General features: G+C 36.2%; 1 non-coding gene across 1 annotated transcript; it reads left to right on the top strand.

Moving 5' to 3' along the window:
* Positions 1 to 2724: 2724 nt before the first annotated feature.
* Positions 2725 to 2830, top strand: LOC139850754 (small nucleolar RNA R71). Its single transcript, XR_011760135.1, has one exon. It is a non-coding gene; the product is annotated as a small nucleolar RNA R71 (small nucleolar RNA).
* The last annotated feature ends 20552 nt before the right edge of the window (positions 2831 to 23382 follow it).

Here is a 23382-nt window from a genome sequence, read left to right as displayed (position 1 = left end):
CCCTCATTTGCATGAAATCAGACTATAATTATAAATTCATGAGGGTGATTAGTGTAGAAAAGTGATTAAAAATACCGAGTTTGCAAATATATTGTTTTATATCACATTTGATATTTTACGTCTTGTCGTTAAAATTAGTAGCTTTTGCTGAACTTAATGTCAGTCTTTGAAAGTGCGATGTTTTACCCTGTTTTGTACATAAGATAAACTACAAACATACATAATATTTTTATTATTATTTTTTATAAAATCTTTATTTATTAAAATAATTTAAATGAATAATTTTTTTAAAATTTTATTTCCTTTTACTTTAGGTAGTTTCGGTATGTTTACCTAGTCCGTCCCTCGACAAAATTTAAAATTTGTCGTTAAAGCGATTGTTTTAAAAGCAAAGATTTTTGGGTTTTTTAATTTTTTGGTGTACTTTAGATCAATAAAATTAAAAATAATGATAACAAAAATTTTTTTGCCCCGCCCTCGGGTAAAGCAATTTCGGTTCCATGACCTAGTCTTCAACTTACGATGAATTTTAGAAATTATTTTTTAAACTTAATGTAATAAAGTAATTTTTGTTTTTTTTAAATCACACAAAAATTAAATTTAAAAATGCAAATTAATTTCATACAAAACCTATAAAACAAAAATTCAGAATGGGGGGAGAAAACTAGTTCTTTAGTGTCTGCTGGTGGAAAAGACCAATCGGATTCCATTCTCGGAACTACACGAGAACAGAAAAACTAACTCTAGACAACATTTTTTTTCTTAGAACATTTGAATCTCTCTATACTTAGGTAGATGTGGTGTCGAAATTGTGATTAACTTCATTGTCAATTTCTTTTGGACCATAATCAACTTGCATATCTGTGACTTTTGCTTTAAGCCATTGGTCGGATTCCTATGTAATATCCACAAATTCAACTAGTTTTGCCTTATCTTTAGGCGATAGATTGGATACTAACTGGTTACATAACTTAAATTTCCCCTTGATTCTAGCATCGCGAATCCGTTTAATAAGTTTCTTCATTGAACTGTTAATAACGGGGTCGTTTAATTTCGTATCAACAGCGGGGTTCTTTGTTATCAGGTCATCATTAGGTGTTACTTCATCTTCCCCACACTTAGGCATTTTATTATTGTTAAGCACTACTGTTGGAGTTGGTAAAACAATATGGTTCTTATAGATTGTTTTTATTGGTTTAACGGTTTTGGTTGGTGGAGATTTAGACTTTCGACTCACAAAGGTGATCGATTTTTCACCATCACTAAGTGTCATTCTACCCTTTCTTACATCAAATAACGCCCCGGTGGACGCTAAGAATGGTCGACCTAAAATTAGAGGAATGTTTAGGTCCTCTTCTATGTCAATGACAATAAATTTGACTAAAAAGGTTAAATTACCCACTTGAATGGGTAGGTTGTCAGCAATTCCAACTGGGTGCTTAATGGTTTGATCAAGGAGTCGAACACTCATTTTCGTTGGACTTAACTCACCTACTCCTAATCTCTTATATAATGAAAGAGGCATAACACTCACACTCGCACCTAAATCTGCTAGTGCATCATACATGACACAATCACTAAGTAGACAAGGAACAATAAATTCACCCGGATCACCCAACCTGGGTGGAACTTTTGGTGGAACTGTCTTCACCGGGTTTATTTTTACGATTTTTGTTTCTTGCACTTTCTTATTCTTCTTCTTCTTTTCAGAGGTATCACAAACTTTATTACCTATCACTTGCTCATACTCAACTCCTTTTCTTGGAAACGGGATGGGTGGTTTGTATGGTGCCACCACTGGCTTTACATACTCGGGTGGTGGTGGTGTTGTAACTTCTTCATTGTTACTCACATCTAAAACCTTCCCATCTTTTGATGCTGGTTTTTCAGAATTCGTTGATACCATATTAACATTCTCATTCCGAGGATTTACTTCAGTATTACTCGGTAGCTTTCCTTGTTCCCTCTCACTCATCATGCAAGCAAGAGTACCTATGTGTTTTTCTAGATTCAAAATGGAAGCTTGTTGAGTTCTTAATGACTGATCAAACCTCTCATTTGTTTGGGTTTGAGATGTAATAAATTGTGTTTGAGATTCCATTAGCCTTGCCATCATTTCTTCAAGATTTGGCTTTTTCTCTTCGGTTTGTTGTGGTGGTTTATATAAGCCAGGTCTTTGTTGATTGAAAGTGTTGTTTTGAGTTGGTTGGTTATTCAGACCTTGTTGGTTGTACAAGTTATTGTTAGGTCCATTTGGATTGTAAAGAATGTTTTGGTTTCGATTGAAGTTTGGCCTTGGCGGTTGATAATTATTTTGATAATTATTTCCCTGCCTTTGGTTTATGTAGGAAACATTCTCTTGTTGTTCCATCGTTTGCTCAATGTGACAATCTTTTCTTTAAGTGTGGTCCACCGCATTGCTCACAACTGATTCGTATCGTGTGAATATCTTTATTCATCTTTTCCATCCGTCTCTCGAAAGCATCTATTTTTGAGAAAACGGAATCAAAGTCATTGCTGGAATCGGCTCTAGCCACTTTAGATGAATGAAAAATATCTTTTTCCTGGTGCCACTCATGTGAGTGGGAGGCTGTGTTATCAATGATTTTGTGAGCTTCAGTTGCGGTTTTCTACATAATGGAACCACCAGCTGTTATGTCGATGTCTTTTCGTGTAGTAATGTCGCATCCTTGGTAGAATATTTGTACTATTTGATAAGTGTCTAAACCATGTTGAGGACATCCTCTCAACAACTTTCCAAATCTTGTCCACGCTTCATATAAAGTTTCATTTGGTTTCTGCGTGAACGCAACAATTTCTCCTTTGGCTTCTAAAATATCCCATGTATCAATCGCCATGTATCAATCGCCATGTAAGAATCTTTTAAGAAATTTCTTAACTAAAACATCCCATGTATCAATCGCCCCTTCAGGTAACGATTCTAACCAATCTTTGGCTTCTCCCTTTAAAGTAAAGGGAAACAACATGAGATAGATCTGTTCATCCTTAACTTCTCTGATTTTTTATAGAGTATAGATACTATTAAAGGTTCGAAGATGTTCATGTGCATAGTAGACTTGTAATTTTAGCTCCGTTGTCTCGTATGTTTCCGCCCGGTTTATGTCTCGGTTCCGGATTTTCGAACGTACTTTCGTACGCGTAGATATCTTGTACTTTGTGTTCCGCGGCTTGTACTCTTGTAATTTTTAGACGTTTCTCATCAATAAATTGAACCACTTGGATCGTATCTTGTACAATTGAGCTTTTTGGTCATTTGCATCTTTAAATCGTCGTTTTCTTCTTTTGTCTTCGCACTTATTTACTTAAACGAATATTACATAAAAATAGAACAATTGCAACTAAAAGCTTTACATATTGGAAGGATATTGTGCCTAAATATATGTTCATTTGGAGCACTATCACTATACCCTATCATAAGCTTATCACTAAGTGTGGGATTCCTACCCAATATTGTGCTTAGATACATTTTCCGACATGTTCAAACTCTAAGTGTGAGATTTTAGCTCCCTAAAATCTAAGCATGAACATTAGGGACAATGTTCCTCTAAGTATGGGATAGCGGTGTAGTACACCATAATTAGCTATGGGATGCTCGGAAAATGTTCTTAACTTAAAATATTACTAAGCTTTTCGAGTATACCTACTATTTGGATTCTTTGTCCTCAACGTAAATTTTTCAAAAATTTTGACTAAATGATACTTTTCTGAAAAAGTACTTTCGAAAATCAAGCTTGTTTGTTCTAAAATTAAGACAAATGAGCACATAAATCTTCTTAAGGATGAACCGATTCTCTAAAAGAGCATTGCATGACTAAGCATTATCGACCCAATATAATTGCTGTGAGGCACCCCAAAAATGGCCCAATAAGCATTTATTTTTAATGATTCACTATCTTTTCCGTTGAGAGTGCCGATGTTAGCATTTAGAGTTAGAACTTGACCTTGACATACATTTCGAGACCAATGGTTAGTAAGCGGCATACGAGGTGTAGGTGCGATACTCCTTCCGAAATCATTCTGAATAGAGAAGACAAAAACCATTCGTTTCTGTTTCCATTCCACGCATTTAAACCGACCAACTCACGTCAAAGAGTTGATGAATCAGAAAATACTCACCCCAAATTCACTATCAAATACGTTACCCTTTCGACCTTCTTTTCTTTCTCATTTCCAAAATCTAGAAATTCAAAGAGATAGATCGACCAATTTTACTTCAAAACGCTTGTGGTGTTATGCGAGGTGTATATAAAATAGCTTATATTTTACAAGGAAATACTATTAAATACGATACAATTTTACTCAAGATATTTATTTATTTATTGAATGGATATACTTAAACCTTGCTACAACACTTATAGGCAGTGTACCTAATCGTATAGTAGTGTAGTTTTTAGTAAGTCCGGTTCGTTCCACAGGGAATCTTTTTCACAAAGCTTAACGCTATATTAGTTTAAATTTATAAAAATACAAATATATATATAAGTAATATTATTATTATAAAGGGGGGTTTTTACCGTTTAATGATCGGTTTGTCGATTTTAAAACTTTAGTCGCAGTTAAAACAAAATGTAAAATATTAAATAAATAAAAGACTTAATTTAAAACGTAAAGTAAATAACGATAATGAAATTGCGATAAATAAAAGTGCGATAAAATAAACTTGCGATAATTAAAAAGTACGATAATTAAAAGTGCAATTAAATAACAATAAATAAAAGTGCGATAATTAGAAGTGCAATTAAATATAAAATAAAGGAAATTAAATATGAAATAAAAGAATTATGCTTATTTAAACTTCCGTAATCATGATGTTTGACGTGTTGATTTTAGTTTTATGCCCATGGGTTAATTGTCCTTTGTCCTGGATTATTTAATATGTCCGTCTGGTTTTTGTCCATAACAGTCCATCAGTCATAAATATAAAGTGCGAGTATCCTCGTCAAATTATCTTTATACCCGAAGTTAAATATTCCAACTAATTGGGGATTTAAACTGTAACAATATGTTAATACTTTGTTTAATAATTACACCAGGATGTCAACTGAGTGTAAGCCAAGGTTTTAATACGTTGTTATCAATTATGCCAAGTGTCCTTGTACATAATTTCACCCATGTTTAAATAATTCCATAGACTATTAATTCATTCCCCTGTCCGGTTAAATGAACGATTATTCGTACTTATAAATACCCCGCTCATCGTGTCCGATTGAGTGTATATGGTTATTTATGGGTACGTCCAATTGTAAATCTTTATATTAATATTAACAAACTATCATTTAGTTAAACAAATATAAAGCCCATTAATAGCCCATAGTCTAATTTCCACAAGTGTCGTTCTTTTGTCCAAACCCCAATTATGGTACAAAGCCTAATTACCCAATTTTAGTAATTAGCCCAACATCATGATTACTTCGGATTAAATAAGCATAATAATAACTTAGCTACGATACATTAATGTAAAAAGGTTGAACATAACTTACAATGATTAAAAATAGCGTAGCGTTACACGGACAGAATTTCGACTTACACCCTTACAACATTCGCTAACATACCCTTATTATTAGAATTATAATTAAAATTAAAATTAAAATTAAAATATATATATATATATATATATATATATATATATATATATATATATATATATATATATATATTACGTTTACATATAGAGAAAGAGAGATTTTTGGATATTTTTGCTATCAAACTGCGTTTGCTTTTATATGGATTTGAGTCCAGGTGAGTTCCGCGAGTCGCGGTCTTTTCCCTCTTTGAACTCCGCAAGTCGCGGAGTTCGATTTTACAGCTCACACCATTTTGGAGCCTTTCTTGCCGACGGATTATTATATAAATATAATATATATATAATTTATATAATTAATTATATATTATATTATATTTATATACATAGTTAACTTGTAATTTTTAGTCCGTTGCGTCGAGCGTTGAGAGTTGACTCTGGTCCCGGTTCCGAATTTTCGAACGTCTTTGCGAATAATTTAATATCTTGTACTTTGCGTTTTGAATCTTGTACTCTTGTAATTTCGAGACGTTTCTTATCAATAATTGGAACCTCTTTGATTGTATTTTGTACTTTTGAGCTTTTTGGTCGTTTGCGTCTTCAATTCGTCGAATATGTCTTTTGTCTTCACCTTTTATTATTTTAAACGAATATTACTTGTAAATAGAACAATTGCAACTAAAAGCTTGTCTTTCTTGAGGAATAATGCTATGAAATATATGTTCGTTTTTAGCATTATCAGCTTGTTAAAAAAAAATTTGAAATTCTAGACTGTTTTTGATAGGTCAAAAAGACCTATTTCTAGTGAAATACCTTTCTCTCTAGGCACAAGAAAAATAGACAAAGTTATGAAGATGTTATATGAAAAAAAAAAATGTTGAGCAAAGTCTCAAAAATAAAGAAGAGAAAAGTCTTCAAATAAAAGCATAGATCCCCCTAGAAAATGAAGATTGTGACCCAGGAGGATTGCAGAAAAGAAGCAAAGTCTTCGCTGAAAATCGGCACCCTCTAAAGGAAATCCTCAACAAGAATAGAGTACCATCTTTCCTAGAAAAAGTATATCATCATGAAACCGAAGTCTAGCGAATCTCTCTAAATTTCAATGATTCGAAAATCACCCTTTTTGCCATATCAAAACCTTCGCTTTTCTTCGCAAACCAACCTTTAAACCCGCTCTTCCTCTTGAAAGAATGATTAGGGAGAAGATCAGTGCCGTCCTTATCTAACCGGTGGAGATTTGATTCTTGGTCAAGCCTATGACAATACTTGCAACATGACTGGCTATGAGCGAATTCATTTCATAGATTGATAGGGAACCCCAAACACTTGAGTGATTTGAGTGACCCGTGTAAGGAAGCCAATGTCATGTAACCTCCCCTCATGCTTGTAGAGATAGTTTCTACCCTTTTAGAAGACGGTTTGTCTGATCTTGTCCTTATAATAAATAACAAGTCACTTGAATAATAGAATGGAAACCTCAGAAGCATCCTTGAACTCAAAATAAAAGAAAGGTTTTCTTGAGGACAAGCAAAGTCTAAGTGTGGGATATTTGATATCGGCTAAAAAGTCACGTTTTTACCCCCGATATTAGCCCCATTTATGATAAAGTAATTGACTTTATCATCTAAATAAGTATTTATTTGCTTCAGTTGGTATATTATGTCATTACAAAGGCTATGTTTCAAGAATCACTAAAACGGATGAAAAACGAGCAAAACCGGCTAAGACGATTAACTCGCGTTTAAATAACTTATTTTATAATTTCTGGAAAAGTTTATTTACTTAATCTCATGTTGTAGGATATTCAATTATGAACTCGTGAGTGCAAGAATTGTCAGAAATGGAGCTAAAACGAAGATTCTAGAGCGAAAACGGTGAAAGACATGTTACAATCCAGCACACGGCTTGCCAAACGGCTTTCCATAAGGAAAAACTACATGCCAGCAAACGGGCACCAAAAACTGCTTTCCTTGACAAACGGGCATCAAAAACGGCCTTGGCAAACGATGTGCCAAACGGCCTGCCAAACGGCCTGCGAGGGGTTTTTTAGCCATTTAATTACAATTTTATCACCAAGCATTTCCTATAAATGGGGGTTTTATCCCACCATTTCAACACACACCATTCTTCACTTCTTTCTCTAAATATCTCTCTATAGTCGCTCTCTAGTGATCTATAGGAGATTAGTTCTCTCTCTACTATCTCTCTCTAGGTTCTAGAGAGAAAAGTACAGAGATTAGGAAAAATAATTATATCTCTATTGTCGCTCTTTAGTGATCAATAGGAGATTAGTATGTAGTTAGTAGTAGAAGATATCAAGCATTGTAACGCTATGGATATTATGAAGAAATACAAGTGTTATTCTGCCGACATTATTCAGTAACATCTATCCTTTATTTTATTAATTTATTATAATATTCTTGTTCGATGTTTGTGATTTATTAATATTAGAAATGCTTGTTGCCATGATGTGTGAGTAATTGCTTGATTGTTTGTCATGATTTAATAATGTTAGCTAGGGATGATTATCGTTTCGTAGTTACTTTCTGTCTATGATATTAAACCTCGTTATTATCATCCTTCCACCAATAAACGTGAATAAAACCTTTTATAAAGTCGACATTATAAGGGTAATTAATTATCTGTGTTTATACATTGTCCAAGGTTTGAACCCATCGGAAATACTATAAAGTACATGGGGAATTATCGTAGGACCAGATCAAGACATTGGTCAAGAGTATAAGACTCATGTTGATGTATTATAGGACCACTTGAGCATGGTCAAGGTTAGAAGCTATGGAACCACTATAAGTCTAGTACATGGTGGATAACTAAGGGATTTATTGGGTAGATTTATGTAAGGGCTGGTTTAAGTCATAAATGGGAATTTAACGCACTACAATACAAACTAAGCTTATAATCTTTAAGGATGACTGAGAACTATCAGATGTTCTAATTTGTCTACAAACCCTTAGATTTTACCAAACCATTGACAGAAAGGAATTCGAAACACAATCATAGCCACTCACTTGGGTGATACACTAAGGTGTTAAGAAAGGTTGGATATTATCTATATAAGGTTATGCTACTTTATTCGTGAGTCCAAGGTATGCATTGCATCCAACATGGGCCGCTTATATCCTTAAACCGGATAAAGCGTCGGGAGTCGAGCATAGTGCATCCGATCAGAATCTTCAAAGCCTAGTTCCTCGTGACATGCTAATCGAAAAACCGCTTAGTAGGGAATCTAGTGTTCACACTAAGGTATATCTATCCAAGGAGTGTCTCATAATCATCCCGACACTACGTTATCTTAAATCATGGTAAAACACGTCTTCTCTGTCCTTAGATGTTGCATGCTAGCTAGCTTATTTTAATTATATTGCTCTAATATTTTAATTACAATTATAAATCAAATCAACCCAACTATTGCCTTTACACAATTTGATATTCCGGATAAAGTGATGTCTAGAATAAACCGGTTGGACTTGGTTGTTAGATTTTCCGAACAGTCACCAATTTATTGGGACCAAAAGGATCCTGCCTCTCAACACAAGGTGTACCTGGCCACTAGTCTGGGATACTAAATTGTGTACAAACCCATCTTAATTACTAAATTATTTGAATAAGCTCCATTTCAAATTCGACCTCTCAAGGAACGACCCTAGGTCATATTTGCCCTTGCTAACCAATAGGAAGGAATAATAGATTTAGGTCTAGCATATATAAATTAAACAATCAACTTCTTTTGTTGATATCCTAAGTTGATGTTTTGTGACCTAACGACACCGCATAAATAAACCGTCCGATTAGGGCATATCATGGACCAATTGCTGAATTTCATCAAGAAACTGGTCTACCAATTCCAGTCTATGAACTTACTGGTGAGAGACGTGAGCGTGCTCAGGGTGATATGGAATCCAAGAATATCATCATGCAAGCTATTCCGTATGAACTATTTGAGAATTTTGATAGCAACACATCTGCTAAGGACATATGGGATGAGGTCAGGAGACAATAAGAAGGATATGACATGACCACTGTCACTAAGCTGAATAAGACCCTAGGACTTTACGAAGATTTCAAGCAGGAACCTAATGAACTACTCAAGGATACCTACAAACGTTTCAATGGTGTTCTGAATGAGTTGAAAAGGTGCAAGATTATAAAGGTGAATGTTGAGATTAACATGAAGTTTCTCAAAAAGCTCAATTCTAATTGGATTCCTTATGGAACTATCATTCAATCTACCAAAGAGATTGATAATATTCATGAGCTTGTTGGGGTTCTTATGAAGTATCAACCAGCTGGGTCTACCCTTCAAGCTGAAAGGAAAGAGTCTTCTCATGGTGATCCACTTGCTCTCATTTCTAAGAAGAAAAGCAAATCCTACACCACTTCCAAAAGCTCATCAAAGAAAGTGCTTGTTGAAGAGTCACCTGATACTGAAGAAATCAATCTTTCGGATGTTGATGACTCTCACCGTAAGATAGTCAAGATGGCAGCAATGTTCACCAAAGCCTTGAACAAGTACAAATTCAAAGGCAAATCAAACAACCAACGCAAGAATTTATATTCTTCCTCATATTACAATAAACCTCAACCACAACAATTTGATGATAGCCACCGTTATGTAATGTATTCAAGAGAGCCATAGAATGATAGTTTAACTATTTGACTAATGCTCTCTACATTCATTTGGTTTATCGTTCACATTCATGGTATTCATGAGATCTTAGATCCTACATCACCTTTAGCCGCCGGATAGAATCACAAAAAGGCGGTTTCTTTAGCTTGAAGAACAGGTTAAATGCGTAAAAATTACCCAACCGGATTATCTAGCCACCGGCTATACCATTTCTAGCTGCTGGCTAGGCTGTATTTTCTAATCCTATAAATTGATGATGAATTATGTTGTTTTCAATATATATACAGTTTTAGGGTTTAGTCACGAAAATTTACGAATGATTTAGGGTAGTTGTAATCAATTTCTTTTCAATACAATTCAAGTTTATTTCATTCAATTTAAGGTCCTTTTACTTTTCTATTTCTGTTTCTCTTTAATTATGATTCAATTAATCTTCTTTTGTTTTTGTTCGTCTACCATTATGAACTAAAAGTTCACAGTGGTTACTTGGACGAAAACTGCAATTTATCTGAGATTTATGATGAAGCCGCCGGCTGAGACTTCCCAAGCTGCCAGTTGGGATGCTCAGAACCACCAGCTTCCTTCTTCGAATTGTACAGTTTTCGATTTTTTCTAGAACTGTATAATTATGTTTTTGTGATTACTGTATTATCTATTTATTGCTGCCATATTCTAAATCTTTATTTGCATGCTTAATGTTAGGTAATATGAACTAGGATTCACTAGTAATCAATTCTAAGTATTCTTTTACTCGATTCATCTAATTTTTGAGAATAATCACATCAATGAAGTATTTTGATTGCATGAAGTTTAGCTAAAGATCATGTGTAGTAATGAATCAGATAAACATTAATTATGCTCATATAATAAATTCACTATTGTTAGGCTTAATCGAAGATCCCTTGCTTGTATGGATTCAGTTGTCAATTGCATGAAAACTTAGTCAAAGATTGATTAGTAGCTAGTAACTTTAGTTGACCTGATTAGGTTTATCAGCTTATCTATTTTTTAGCCTGATTGAATGTTGCCTTAGTCCACACCACAAGATTAAGAAGATATTTATCAAGTGATTATTTGAATACTATATGTTAGGATATTAACTTTGAACATACACTTAGTTAATATATGCTTTAAACACTGCTTAGTCGGTCAAGAAAATCTATAAATTAACATTTCTAGTTCATTATTTAATGTACATTTTTCTGGTTTCTAATCAGATCACGAATTTAGGCTAGTTTTTCATTATTTCATCTTAGTTTAGCCTTTGAAGGTTCAACACTTTGAGACTCATCGAGTTTTATTCTTTCTTTTTAATTCTTGCATCTTTAATAAGAATTATTCCGGTATGGTTTCTTTAAAGTTTTCTTTTCTTTTGTTTATTGATTTTAGTTTAGTTATGGGCTTAACCCCCAGATACGTGCTTGAACGGATGTAATACCTTGTAACAACTGAACAACTTATGAAAATCATTAAACTGTTTAAAAAATAGATTCTGGGAATCATAGTCGCCGGCTATGATAACCAGAGCCGGCGGCCTCATATGTTTAATTTAAACAGTTTTATTCACAGAATTAAATTAGATGATATGAAACAGCTTTCGGTAAAAAGTCATCATAGCCGTCAGCTATGATGAATAAAGCCGCCGGCTAACTCGTACAAATATTAAAAATTTGATAAAAAAATATCTAGTTTAATTGTCTAGGTCTTGAGCTTAGTTAATTTACCATTGTTAATCTGATTTGGTTTGAATTCGTGAATTAAATTGGATTCGTTAATTGCACATCACTAAGATTGAATTTTATTATTTAAGCTTAAGTTTGATAAATACAACCGAATTGAATTTGTTAGGACCCCGAAGTATGTATAGTGTTAATGTGAAACATGCTTATTAGAAGGTTCCTTAGAAGAGGACTATATAAGGAACCTAAGTAGTCCTAATTAGATTGAATTTTATTATTTAAGCTTAAGGTTGATAAATACAACCGAATCTGTTCTTCACTTACCGAGTCTCACTCTAACTCGTCACATCTTCTAATCTCGCTATGATCTGACCTATCATTTGTTATCAGAGCTTCCAGGGAGTGATATTACATCACTATTGATGTGTAAAATCTAGTATATAAATTATCTCTGGAAAATTCCGGTTTAAAAGATTACTACACACTAACGGGCAGTGTACCCGATCGTGCAATAGTATAAAGTGGTAAATCCGAACTCGTTCCAAGGACAGTTAAATCGTGAGAATTAAGATTGCTAATAATAAAAATAAACTAAGTTAATCTATTAAAATGGTAAGTACGAGATAATGATTTTTGTGGCTATTTAACGATTAGCCAAATCAAGATAGCTTTAACTAATAACAAGAAAGAACACTATTTTTGGCATTTTTAGGTTTAAGCTTTAAAGAAAACAATAAAATAAGATAGTTGTAATCAATAAAAGAATAAATGTTCATCTAGACCTTTTATACCTAGTATTGGATGCATTAAAATTAAGCCCCAGTTATAATCTAACTTATGTGAATTACCTAGTCGGTTCACCTAGAATTCCCCAGCGCAAACACTTCAATTAAGATTACATGACACGGAATTCCCCGTAGCCTAAGACCTCCTAATTGTGACCAAATATTTCAACTGAGATGAAGACTCGAATTTCAATCACACCAACTCTCGTTGTGTATGATTCACCCCTATTTCGTCTAGCCTTTTGAATTCAATTTACTCTCGTCTCCGAGTAAGCAAACAACCAATTAAGAAAAACTAATTGTAAATTAATGTATTAAATTAATGAACTCTCGTCCTATCAAACAAATAAACAACCAATTGAATCGAAAAGTCTAGCTTCAATAAGAATCGATCTTTAATTCAAACATCAAATCATAATAAATTAAAATAATAACTGATAAGTAGCATCCAATACATAGGTTTATAAGTCTAGACAAACATTAAATAACTAGCCAGTAATCATGGCAACAATAGTAATCAAACTAATAAATAATAAAGAAAACATCGTTTGATAATTAAGAATCAACCTAACACGATGAATCTTGGTGAGTGCTTGGATTGATCCTCAAAAACGGAATGATTGGAGTGTTATAGTGACCTTGGAATTCCCCAAAAGTGACTGAAAATCACCCCTAGTGCTCTCAAATTCGGCTGCCAAAAAGATTACCCCTAGAATAAAAACTGCAGCCTATTTATAGCAACAGAAAATCTGGCCGACCCAATATGCGCGGTGCGCATAAATGTGCACGGTGCGCACTTCTAAAGAAAATTTGCTGTTCAAAATTAAATGTTGGCTGAGCTATTTCATAGTTAAAATGCGCGGTGCGCATACCCACGCGCGTCGCGCAACCCTGTAATCGGCTATTCTCGCGCGTTTTTACCTATAACTTGTCTCGATCACAAACCAAATCACCTCATAACATAAAAACTACCGTAAACTTTCCATAAGCTCCATAAATTACTCAAATAATACTTCTCGGCTCTCAAATCATAATCTTCATTATAATCGCGAATAATAACCACAACCGTATCCAAATGGATTAAAAATGACGGATATTGCCATGATAAATATATAAGAAATGTGCAATATCAAATCACCCCACACTAGAGTTTTGCTTGTCCTCAAGCAATCGAACTCGAAAATAATCTTCTACCATATAATAACTTCTCCAAACGTGTATGTAGAACCAATGAACATGAACCAAAAGAGCAACTAGCTTAGGTACAGTTTTAAGAATAACAAGTCAACCATGTGACTTCCACTTGTAATCCCAAAGTCTCCAACATCCCCAAATAAAGCATCGGCACAATAATAATAACTCGACAAAGTGTACCAAATATGTAATCCAAATAAATGTAGAGATCCCGAACCTAATAATGTCTTCAAATATATGAAACGTGGATACAAGTGGAAGTCATGAGCCGAAAAAGTGAAACTCTCGAACCAAAGAACCATACGAACCATACGGGCTACCCCGCGATTGGTCAACCAATGCCTCCCACGGTTCCTAACATCGCGAGATGTCGGTAAGAAAATAATGTGCTTAGGAGGATACACATTACGTTCGGATATCATCGATAATCAAGAGGTGATCATCTAATCCGTTAAGTCAATCAAAAAGATTGAAGTTCATCAGTCTTAAAAGCTGATATCTTACCTTTTCGGAGGTTATCCAACTGGGGATCTGATCAATCACAGATTTGTGTATCATGGTGCGCTCCCCATTTGACGAGACAGATCTCCCTCATCAAGATAAGTATGATTACCAGTTTTTCTGTTTGATGTTGAGGCCTGGTATATTTTCAGTCGATTTTAGCAATGACTTTTCAAGATTTTTAGTCACCCTACAACTGGTCTGGACTACAACTTCTGAAATAAATCAGCAAGTGAGTCGATTTGAAGACTTTACTCCTAGGGTTATATAAAGTGGTCGGACGCAACATTGTACTTGTTAGGAGAAACAATGAGGATCGTCCTGTTTAAGTGTTTCGATCTAGCGCATGGCCTGGTTTTGACCACACGATCCAATCACCGTTCATACAGTTGACACCCGCCTTGGTGCAGGTGACCTACGATTGAATTCTTAAAGAATTCATAGTATTTGAACGTGGTTGGAATTATTTCCAAGTTGCCTACTTCCCACATGACAAGCTTTTCTGCTTGTTTTAAGAAAGGTAGGAAGTAGATACTACCCTTCCGATAAATCCCAAAAACCTTTGGGTGCCATAGCTTTTGACTATGGTTTGTGTTGTCTAAGCAAACACAAGCACATAGCTATTTTGCTAAAAAGGACAACACTGGTGAAGCTCAAGGCTTCTCTTCCCACAGTATCACACCATTAGATGATGTAGTAATAAAATGGTATAGTTTCGGAAGTCTGGTATACCAAGTAACCAAAAGTTTTTGATCTCGCACGTGATTCGGTCACAATCACGCTATGCAATCACCGCTCTCTTATGGTTTACACCCGTTTTGGTACAGGTGAGCTACTATTGAGTTCTCTGAACTCGTAGGATTTCATGTCCAAGAAAATGAACATGTGGAACAATTTTGGCTTCTTTGAAATCAAGAAATGCCATAAAAATACCAAGCCATATGAAAACCAATTTTCATAACTAAGGTTTTGGCCGAATTTTCAATTGTTTTTCTAGTTTTTTTTATTTTTAAACTAACTTTTCTATTTTTTTTTTACGACCAAAACCCGTGAAACGTCAAGTCTTTTTATATCAAAACTAATATGACGATGACTCATCTAACAACCAACCCGAGAGATTTTACGTCCCCCACCCCACACTTGAGATCATGTAATGTCCCCATCACTTGAGATCAAAAGTAGATTAAAATCGAAAGGGTAATGTGAAAAAGAAAATGTAAAAACTTATCGAGTTTAACCACTGATCGCGGAATGCCAGTGACAGATGGCGCTGAACTGACTGCCAGCATAAGAACATCGTCCATTTCCGATCATCACACCAATATCATCAATCATGTAGTTTTGCTGAACTTAATGCCAGACTTGAAAATTCGTTTCACCAACCAACCTAATAAAAAAAGAAAACCAAAAGAACTACATAAATGGGATAAAGTGGCACCACCCAGTAACCGAAACGCCTTATCCCCAAATAAGTCTTAGAGTACATAATCAAAGTAAATAAATATATTAGTACAGAACCAAATAAAAATGTCTAACAACAAGATACAACATGATCAACAGGCACGCAGGCCCTCATCCCTGATAGTCATCAAATGGCCATCCTGAAGTTCCCGAACCGTGCCTGTTCGGATGCCCGTCCGGGTACTCCTGTTGGAACCTCAACTGTGCGTCCCTCATGGCCGCTCTCTCATTATACCTCGGTGGATGCTCGGGACGGTTCTGATCATAGTAGTAAGCTGACTCCTAATTTGCAGTAGCATAATACTGGCCCGAATTAGAATAATATAAACATGAATTATGGCGTCCCCAATCAACACCATATGCAATCATCCCAGTATCATAATAATCAGCTCTTGCGAGCTGCTCTTGTCGCAGCTGACTCTGCCACATCCGTTCATTATGTCTACTAACCTCCTCATTATGTCTCTCCACCGCCTCGTTATGCCTGCAAATGTCACTATGAAACTCCACATTATCAGCTTGATCCATAGTGTACTGAAACACATGATTCTCTACCTGACCCGCAACATCTCCATAATCTAAACCCATTCTATTCACACTGTTTATCAAACTGTCCCAACATTCCTGACTCGGGAACCAAGAACTTGCAAAATGTGTACTAGCTGATGGACCAGCTCCCGTACTAGGTCCCGATGATGAACCACCCGCAGCCTCAGCTGCACTTGTACCTGCCGCACCAGAACCCACAGGTTCCCGATACATAACCAACCGATTCTCAAAACCATGCATCAAAATCTTCCCATTTGTATAAAATAACGAACCAAAAAATGGCATACTCTGATCTGTAGTACGCAACCTGCTCAAATCAACATTCAATTTTTTCGTGAATTTAGTAATATAATGACAACCTAAAAGCTTCTTTCCCGGAGCCGTATCACGTGCACATTTGCTCAAGTAAGTAGCGATAGAACCAACAATATCAGTATGCTTCCCTTTTTTGATTTGATCCATGTACCATAAATCCTTATTATTCGGTTTCTCATTCCCATTCACCTGCGCATTGAAAGTACAAGCCACCAACCTTTGCAACAACCTATCAAACGGTAATTTAATTTTCTCATAACCTACTCTCCTGCATGAAAAATGTAACCTCCAGTTATTCTACCCCAAAAAGCTACATTGCTAAAAGGTTCCTGCTTGTAAAATTCAGTCCGAATCAAATAATTCGGAAGTCATATATCATCCAATTCCGGATATAAATCTAAAGCTCGAGCAATTGTCCACCTAAAAGAAACCGCATAAAATTACGCTCACTAAGATCGTGGGTATTAGTAACTACCAACGAAGAGAAAAACTCCTTGCACAACAATGGATAAATATCATCATAGAGCGAAAACACCCTCTCCCACGGGCGGAGAGTCGTGTTATTATAAGACAACATCAGCATAGTAGCAACCTCTTGGCGAACTTGAGCTTCCTCAAGAAATCTCCAATCAAAATACCAAGTGAGACCAATAACTCTATCATCTATCCTCACAAACTCAGTCGGATACTCGTTCCTTACGTACTCAATCCAATCCCTAGGATCTTCTTGTTGTACTTGTACTTGTGCTGAAGCACCTGAAGCAGTTCTAGTACGCTTTGCTTGACCCTGCATTCACAATTATCACAAACAAAACAACCACAAAAACTCAAAAAGTTAGTGTTAGCAAAAATTAAAACTTTCAAACATCCTCTTGTTTATTAATTTCCTTTTTCCAATTGAACATCACATAAGAGCATGTTTTCAAATTAACACTATCTTTCATTACAAACTCAACCAACTAAATCCGCATAAACAATATCATTTCATGTTACATGAAAAGCTAGCATAAGAATAAAATTAAATTTCCAAACAAACTAGGCTTAACAATTCATGAACATAAAAAAAATAAAAAATTAACTAACTCAAAATCATCTTCTAAAACAACTACAATGCATGAAAAACTCCTAACATACTCAAACATTCTCATAATTATCAACTTCACTAACAATCCAACTCAAAATATCAAAAATCAAGCAACTTCACACTTGACCCACCCAAATTACCCCTCACTGTCATGAACTACTTCTATTATAGTAATTAACCATCTCACACACAAAAACCCCAAATTAAAATTTCAAATTCGGATTTAATCTCATAGCAAACCCTAGCATCAATAATATTCACTAATCATATGTAAACATCATACAAATAAAGCATATTAGGCATTATTAATACTAATCATGTGAATAATTAAGCAATAAACGAATTAGGGTTAACCCCACACTTGAATTTCAATTAATCATCAAATTAAGCATAACTTGCACAAATAAAGATGAAACCAAGTGTAAGAGTAAGAGAAATAGACCCTAGGAGGCATGATTCACAAGCAATTTGAGAGAAAATCACAAAAATTTTGAAAATTAACGAAACCCTAGTTTGATACTTCAATCGTATGTGTTTGTGTGTGTTAGATTGGGTGTAAAATGGTATAAAATAGCCTTAGAAACCCTTAAAAATCGACTGGACCCGCTTAAGTTCGGGTTATAACAAATTTGATTCGGGTCAATTAAAAACGGCGACGGGTCCTGATCTGGGATATGCGCGGCGCGCAGAAAACGCGCGGTGCGCGTTTGTGCGTGAAAAATTTGCGCGGTGCTCGTGGGAGTGCGCGGTGCGCATTATAACGTGAAACAAGGTCAGAAAGCTAACAAAATGCCCAGCTACTTTGCTTTACAAGTGCTCGGTGCGCAGCTGTGTGTGCGGCGCGCAAACCCTAGACACGAATTTTTTCTGTTTTCCACACAAGATTCATTTTTTTAAACATCCAATACATGTTCCCTTGAACCAAAACACTAACGTTGATCATATCGCACCTGTTACAAGCATAAAATATACAAAACACAAGCAAAAAGTATACAAACTCTACAACAAACAATTATAACCAAGATTTTAACGCGTCGTTAGAGGTAAATATGAGTTTAACCTCATCGTCCACCTCGTGCGGTCCATCGACATAGTGTTTGATCCGATGACCGTTTACCTTAAACTCTTCCCCTTCGAATTAACCAAATCAACGGCCCCATGGGGGAATACCTTACGAACAATAAATGGTTCCGACCACTTCGACTTTAACTTTCTCAGAAACAAACAAAAATGCAAATTGAAAAGAATCACACGATCTCCTTCCTTAAATTTCTTAGGATCCTTCAACTGACTATCGTGCCACTTCTTTGTCCTTTCTTTACTAATCAACGAATTCTCATAGGCTTCAAGCCTCAACTCTTCCAACTCATTTAAATGCCACAAACGAAGGCAACCCGCCTCCTTAAGATTGAGATTACTCATCTTGAGAGCCGAAAAAGCTTTATGCTCTATCTCCACGGGGAGATGACATGCTTTACCATAGAGTAAACGGAAAGGAGTGGTTTCGGTTGGCATTTTGTACGCCGTTCTAAATGCCCATAAGGCATCATCAGGCTTGAATGACCACTCCTTTGGATTAGATCAAACCATTTTTCAAGAATCCTCTTTAAAGCTCGATTGGTGTTTTTGACTTTTCCATTCGTTTGAGGATGGTAGGATGTAGAAACTTTATGGATCACCCCATATCGTTTCAACACCTTTTCAAGTTGGGCATTGCAAAAGTGAGTTCCCTGATCACTAATTAAAGCTTTTGAGGCACCAAACTGAAAAAAGAGTTGTTTAAGAAATGAAACAACAACTCGTGCATCATTAGTGGGCAAAGCTTGCGCTTCGACCCATTTTGAAACATAATCGGTGGCAACGAGAATGTAGAGCTTGTTATTAGATTTTAGAAACAGGCCCATGAAGTCAATCCCCCATATATCAAAAACCTCGCAAACTTGGATGACATTTTGAGGCATTTCATCTCGTTGGGTGATTTGACCTGCCCGTTGGCATGAATCGCATGATTAACATATTTGGTGGGCATCCTTGAAGATAGTAGGCCAATAGAAACCGGCCTCATAAACTTTTCACCCCGTAACTTGGGGACCATAATGCCCACCCGTAGGTCCATGATGATATTGGATAAGAATGCGTGTGCACTCATCTCTGGAAACGCATTGGCGAATCATCCTATCGGGACATCGTCTAAAAAGATAATTGTCCTCCCAGAAATAGTACTTGATGTCACTAAAGAATTTCTTCCATTTGTGATGTAACCAACCTTTCTCCAAGAATCTCCCAACAAGGTAGTTAGCAATATCCACTTACCATGGCCCGTCTACTTTGTCCACCTTCATCAGATACTCGTCGGGAAAATCATCATGAATACTCGACTCATGAAGGACTTCGAGATTTGGATTCTCGAGTCTAGACAAATGGTCGGCCGCAAGATTCTCAGCACCTTTCTTATCCCGAATCTCGATGTCGAATTCTTGCAAAAGCCATCTAAGCAGTCGAGGTTTGGCATCCGATTTTGAGAATAGGTACTTTAAAGCCGAATGGTCCGTAAAAAAAATAGTCTTAGACAAGACTAAATAGGACCGAAACTTATCGAACAAAAGGACCACTGCAAGGAGCTCTTTTTAGAGGTAGAGTAATTCAACTGTACTCCTTGCAAGGTCTTACTTGCATAATAAATGGGTCGAAAATGTTTCTCGACCCTTTGGCCCAAAATAGAGCCAACAGCAAAATCAGATGCATCACACATAAGCTCGAATGGAAGGGACCAATTCGGAGCAATTATGATAAGTGCGTTGATGAGTTTCTCCTTAAGAAGTTCGAATTCCTTTTGGCACTCTTCGGAAAAGTTCCAAGGTGTGTCCTTTTCGAGGAGTTTGTTCATCGGGTTAGCGATTTTGGAAAAATCCTTGATGAACTGCTAGTAAAAACCGACGTGCCTGAGAAAACTCCGAACACCCTTAACATCGGTGGGAGGTGGAAGGTTCTTAATAGCAGTTACCTTTGCGGGATCCACCTCAATACCGTTCTTAGAAATCTTGTGCCCGAGGACGATGCCCCATTGTACCATGAAATGGCACTTTTCCTAATTAAGCACAAGATTAGATTTCTCACACCTTACCAACATCCGTTCTAAATTAAGAAGGCATGAATCGAAAGTGTCACCGAAGTCCGAAAAATCATCCATGAACACCTCCATGCAATCTTCTATCATATCATGGAATATGGCCGTCATGTACCTTTGAAAAGTGGTCGGAGCGTTACAAAGGCCAAAGGGCATACGACGATATGAGAATGTGCCATATGGTGTAACACCCCGTTTTTCCCCGTACATGATTTATAGGTGTATTGTGTATGTACGATAGGCGTATGAAGGGTTCGGGACATGTTCGGGTGTTGAGGTCTTGTATGCAAGGAAATGAGTTAGACCACATTGAACGTCGCGGCACGATAAAGGAGGTCGCGGTGCGGCATTTAACTGGAATCCAGATCAGAAGCTTGACAAAAAATGATCCCAGACCTAGGCAAAGGTCACGGCGCGACGATTAAGGCCGCGGCGCGGCATTATGGGCAAACTGGTGCCGGATTTTTGTAATATTAAATGAGAAGCAAGGGCATTTTGGTCTTTTCACGTTTGAGCCAGATTTGAGGCTTTAATCTCATCCACTCATTCATTTTCTTTATTTTCTTTTTCCTTTTCATTCCTATTTTCCTCTCAAAACTTAAAATCCTCAAGTGATTCAAGTGGGATTTTGGAAAGGAAGAAGCGGGTTTTGATCTTTGGCGTAGTTGACAAGTTTGTTCTCCTCGTTCCTAGCTACACGGTGATACTAGTGATAAACTCTAACTCCGAATTTCGTTTTTGTGTTCATCATTCAAATTTAGGGCTTTTGATTGTATGACTCATAGATGAAACCCATTTAGTTGTTAATTGGAAATTAACACCAAGATTCGGGTTTATATATGTTAAAGGCGGGTTTTGGGTTGGTTAATGATTTAACCATGTTTAAGACTTGAGAATGGTGTATAATCACTAGTATTAGTGATTATTGATGATTTGGAGACCTTTAGGGTTCTTGTGGTTGACTAACTTTGACTAGAGTCGAAATTAGGGTTTGTTGAGGATTATAACCCGAATGTCGATTCGTTGAGGTTTATAAACTTAAAATGGATTAAGTTGTTGTATGAAACCGAGTTAAACATGTTTTTGTGTCAAAACTTGTAAATGGTGAGATTTTGACCTTATGGGTCAAAATTAGGGTTTATGGGCGATTTTGAGAACGATAAGTGTTTAACACTTGTGTTGGGGTTTAATTGGCATGTTAGGGCCATTTTCACTTGTGTTAATAATTATTGGATAGTTTGGGCACAGTTTGTACTTAGAAGTGCGTTTGGGTCGAATTTGCACTAAGTGTCAAATTGGGTTGGTTTGTAAATCCAATCTAAGTGTGTTGTTGAATTTGTGATAATGAAATAGGTACTTTCCATTGATGAGTTGCGGATTACTTGGAAGCATTCATTGAGGTGACAAAGTGAGTGTTAATATCCTATGTGCATATGTATGTGTAGGATGGGTGCGGGTCGGGCGAAGTGATTCTCGGCTATAGAGCTCACTTCACATATAGGTGGATTTGATGGACTTGTGTATAGGTCCAATTGGCACGGTTGTGCGATTTGGTTGACCACCTTTGGGGGGTGCACATTTTGTGTGCACGTTATCACACGTGGTTGTGATTTGGATGTTATAACCCCAATGGCGAAGGGTTGATATTGTTGTGATGTGGATAACCCCGATGATGTGGGTTTTGGTTTGGGAAGTGAATCTCGGGTAGTGCAGATTCATGATGACTCGGGTTGTTCGGTCATCTTATTGATGAGGTAGTGAATTTCGGGTTGTGCGAGTTCACTAAGGTTCGGGTAGTTCGGCCAACCTCAGTTGTGGAATTGGTGAAGAAGTGAATATCGGGTTGTGCGAATTCACAAAGGCTCGGGTTGTTTGGCCAACTTTCGTATGATTGAGGTTAAGGGGTTAACCTTAGGCATTTTATGCTTTATTATTATATATATTGTCGTATTGTCGTGATGTAGCTAACCCTCCGGGTGTAGCTACTTGGCGTTGTTTACATCGTCGTGGGTGAACTTATATTGTTGATGTTGTTAGCTTGTTGCTTAGTGATCGTACGGTATGCTTAGCTTAGCTTGACTTTATGCTTGGACGCTTCGGTATGCGGTATTTGATATTTGTGTGGCGTGTCCATTTTATACATATATATGTATGTAGTATATTATCATTCACTAAGCGTTAGCTTACCCTCTCGTTGTTGATATTTTTATAGGTTCGCATGCTTGGCGGCTCGGGTAAGTTTGGGGATTAGAGATCTTGGCTAGGTTGCTTAGAAGATCTTGCTTTTGTATTTGATTAGGATTTGGGTAGCGTAGTCCCAAATCACCATGCTCGGTTTTGGTTGGAAACTAAACTAGTCGGGTCGTGTATGTCCGTTTGGACAATTAATCAATGTATTAAATGTTTTAAGGTTTATTAAACCTTCTATTGTATTAAAGATGTTTATGAAAACACAATTCGGACCTAAAGTGTTAATTAAAGCGTATTAAAAGGAAAA

Source organism: Rutidosis leptorrhynchoides, chromosome 5 (assembly GCF_046630445.1).
Source record: "Rutidosis leptorrhynchoides isolate AG116_Rl617_1_P2 chromosome 5, CSIRO_AGI_Rlap_v1, whole genome shotgun sequence".
NCBI lineage: Eukaryota > Viridiplantae > Streptophyta > Magnoliopsida > Asterales > Asteraceae > Rutidosis > Rutidosis leptorrhynchoides.
Note: the sequence above shows the minus strand (reverse complement) of the source record. Positions and strands in the feature narration are given on the sequence as shown.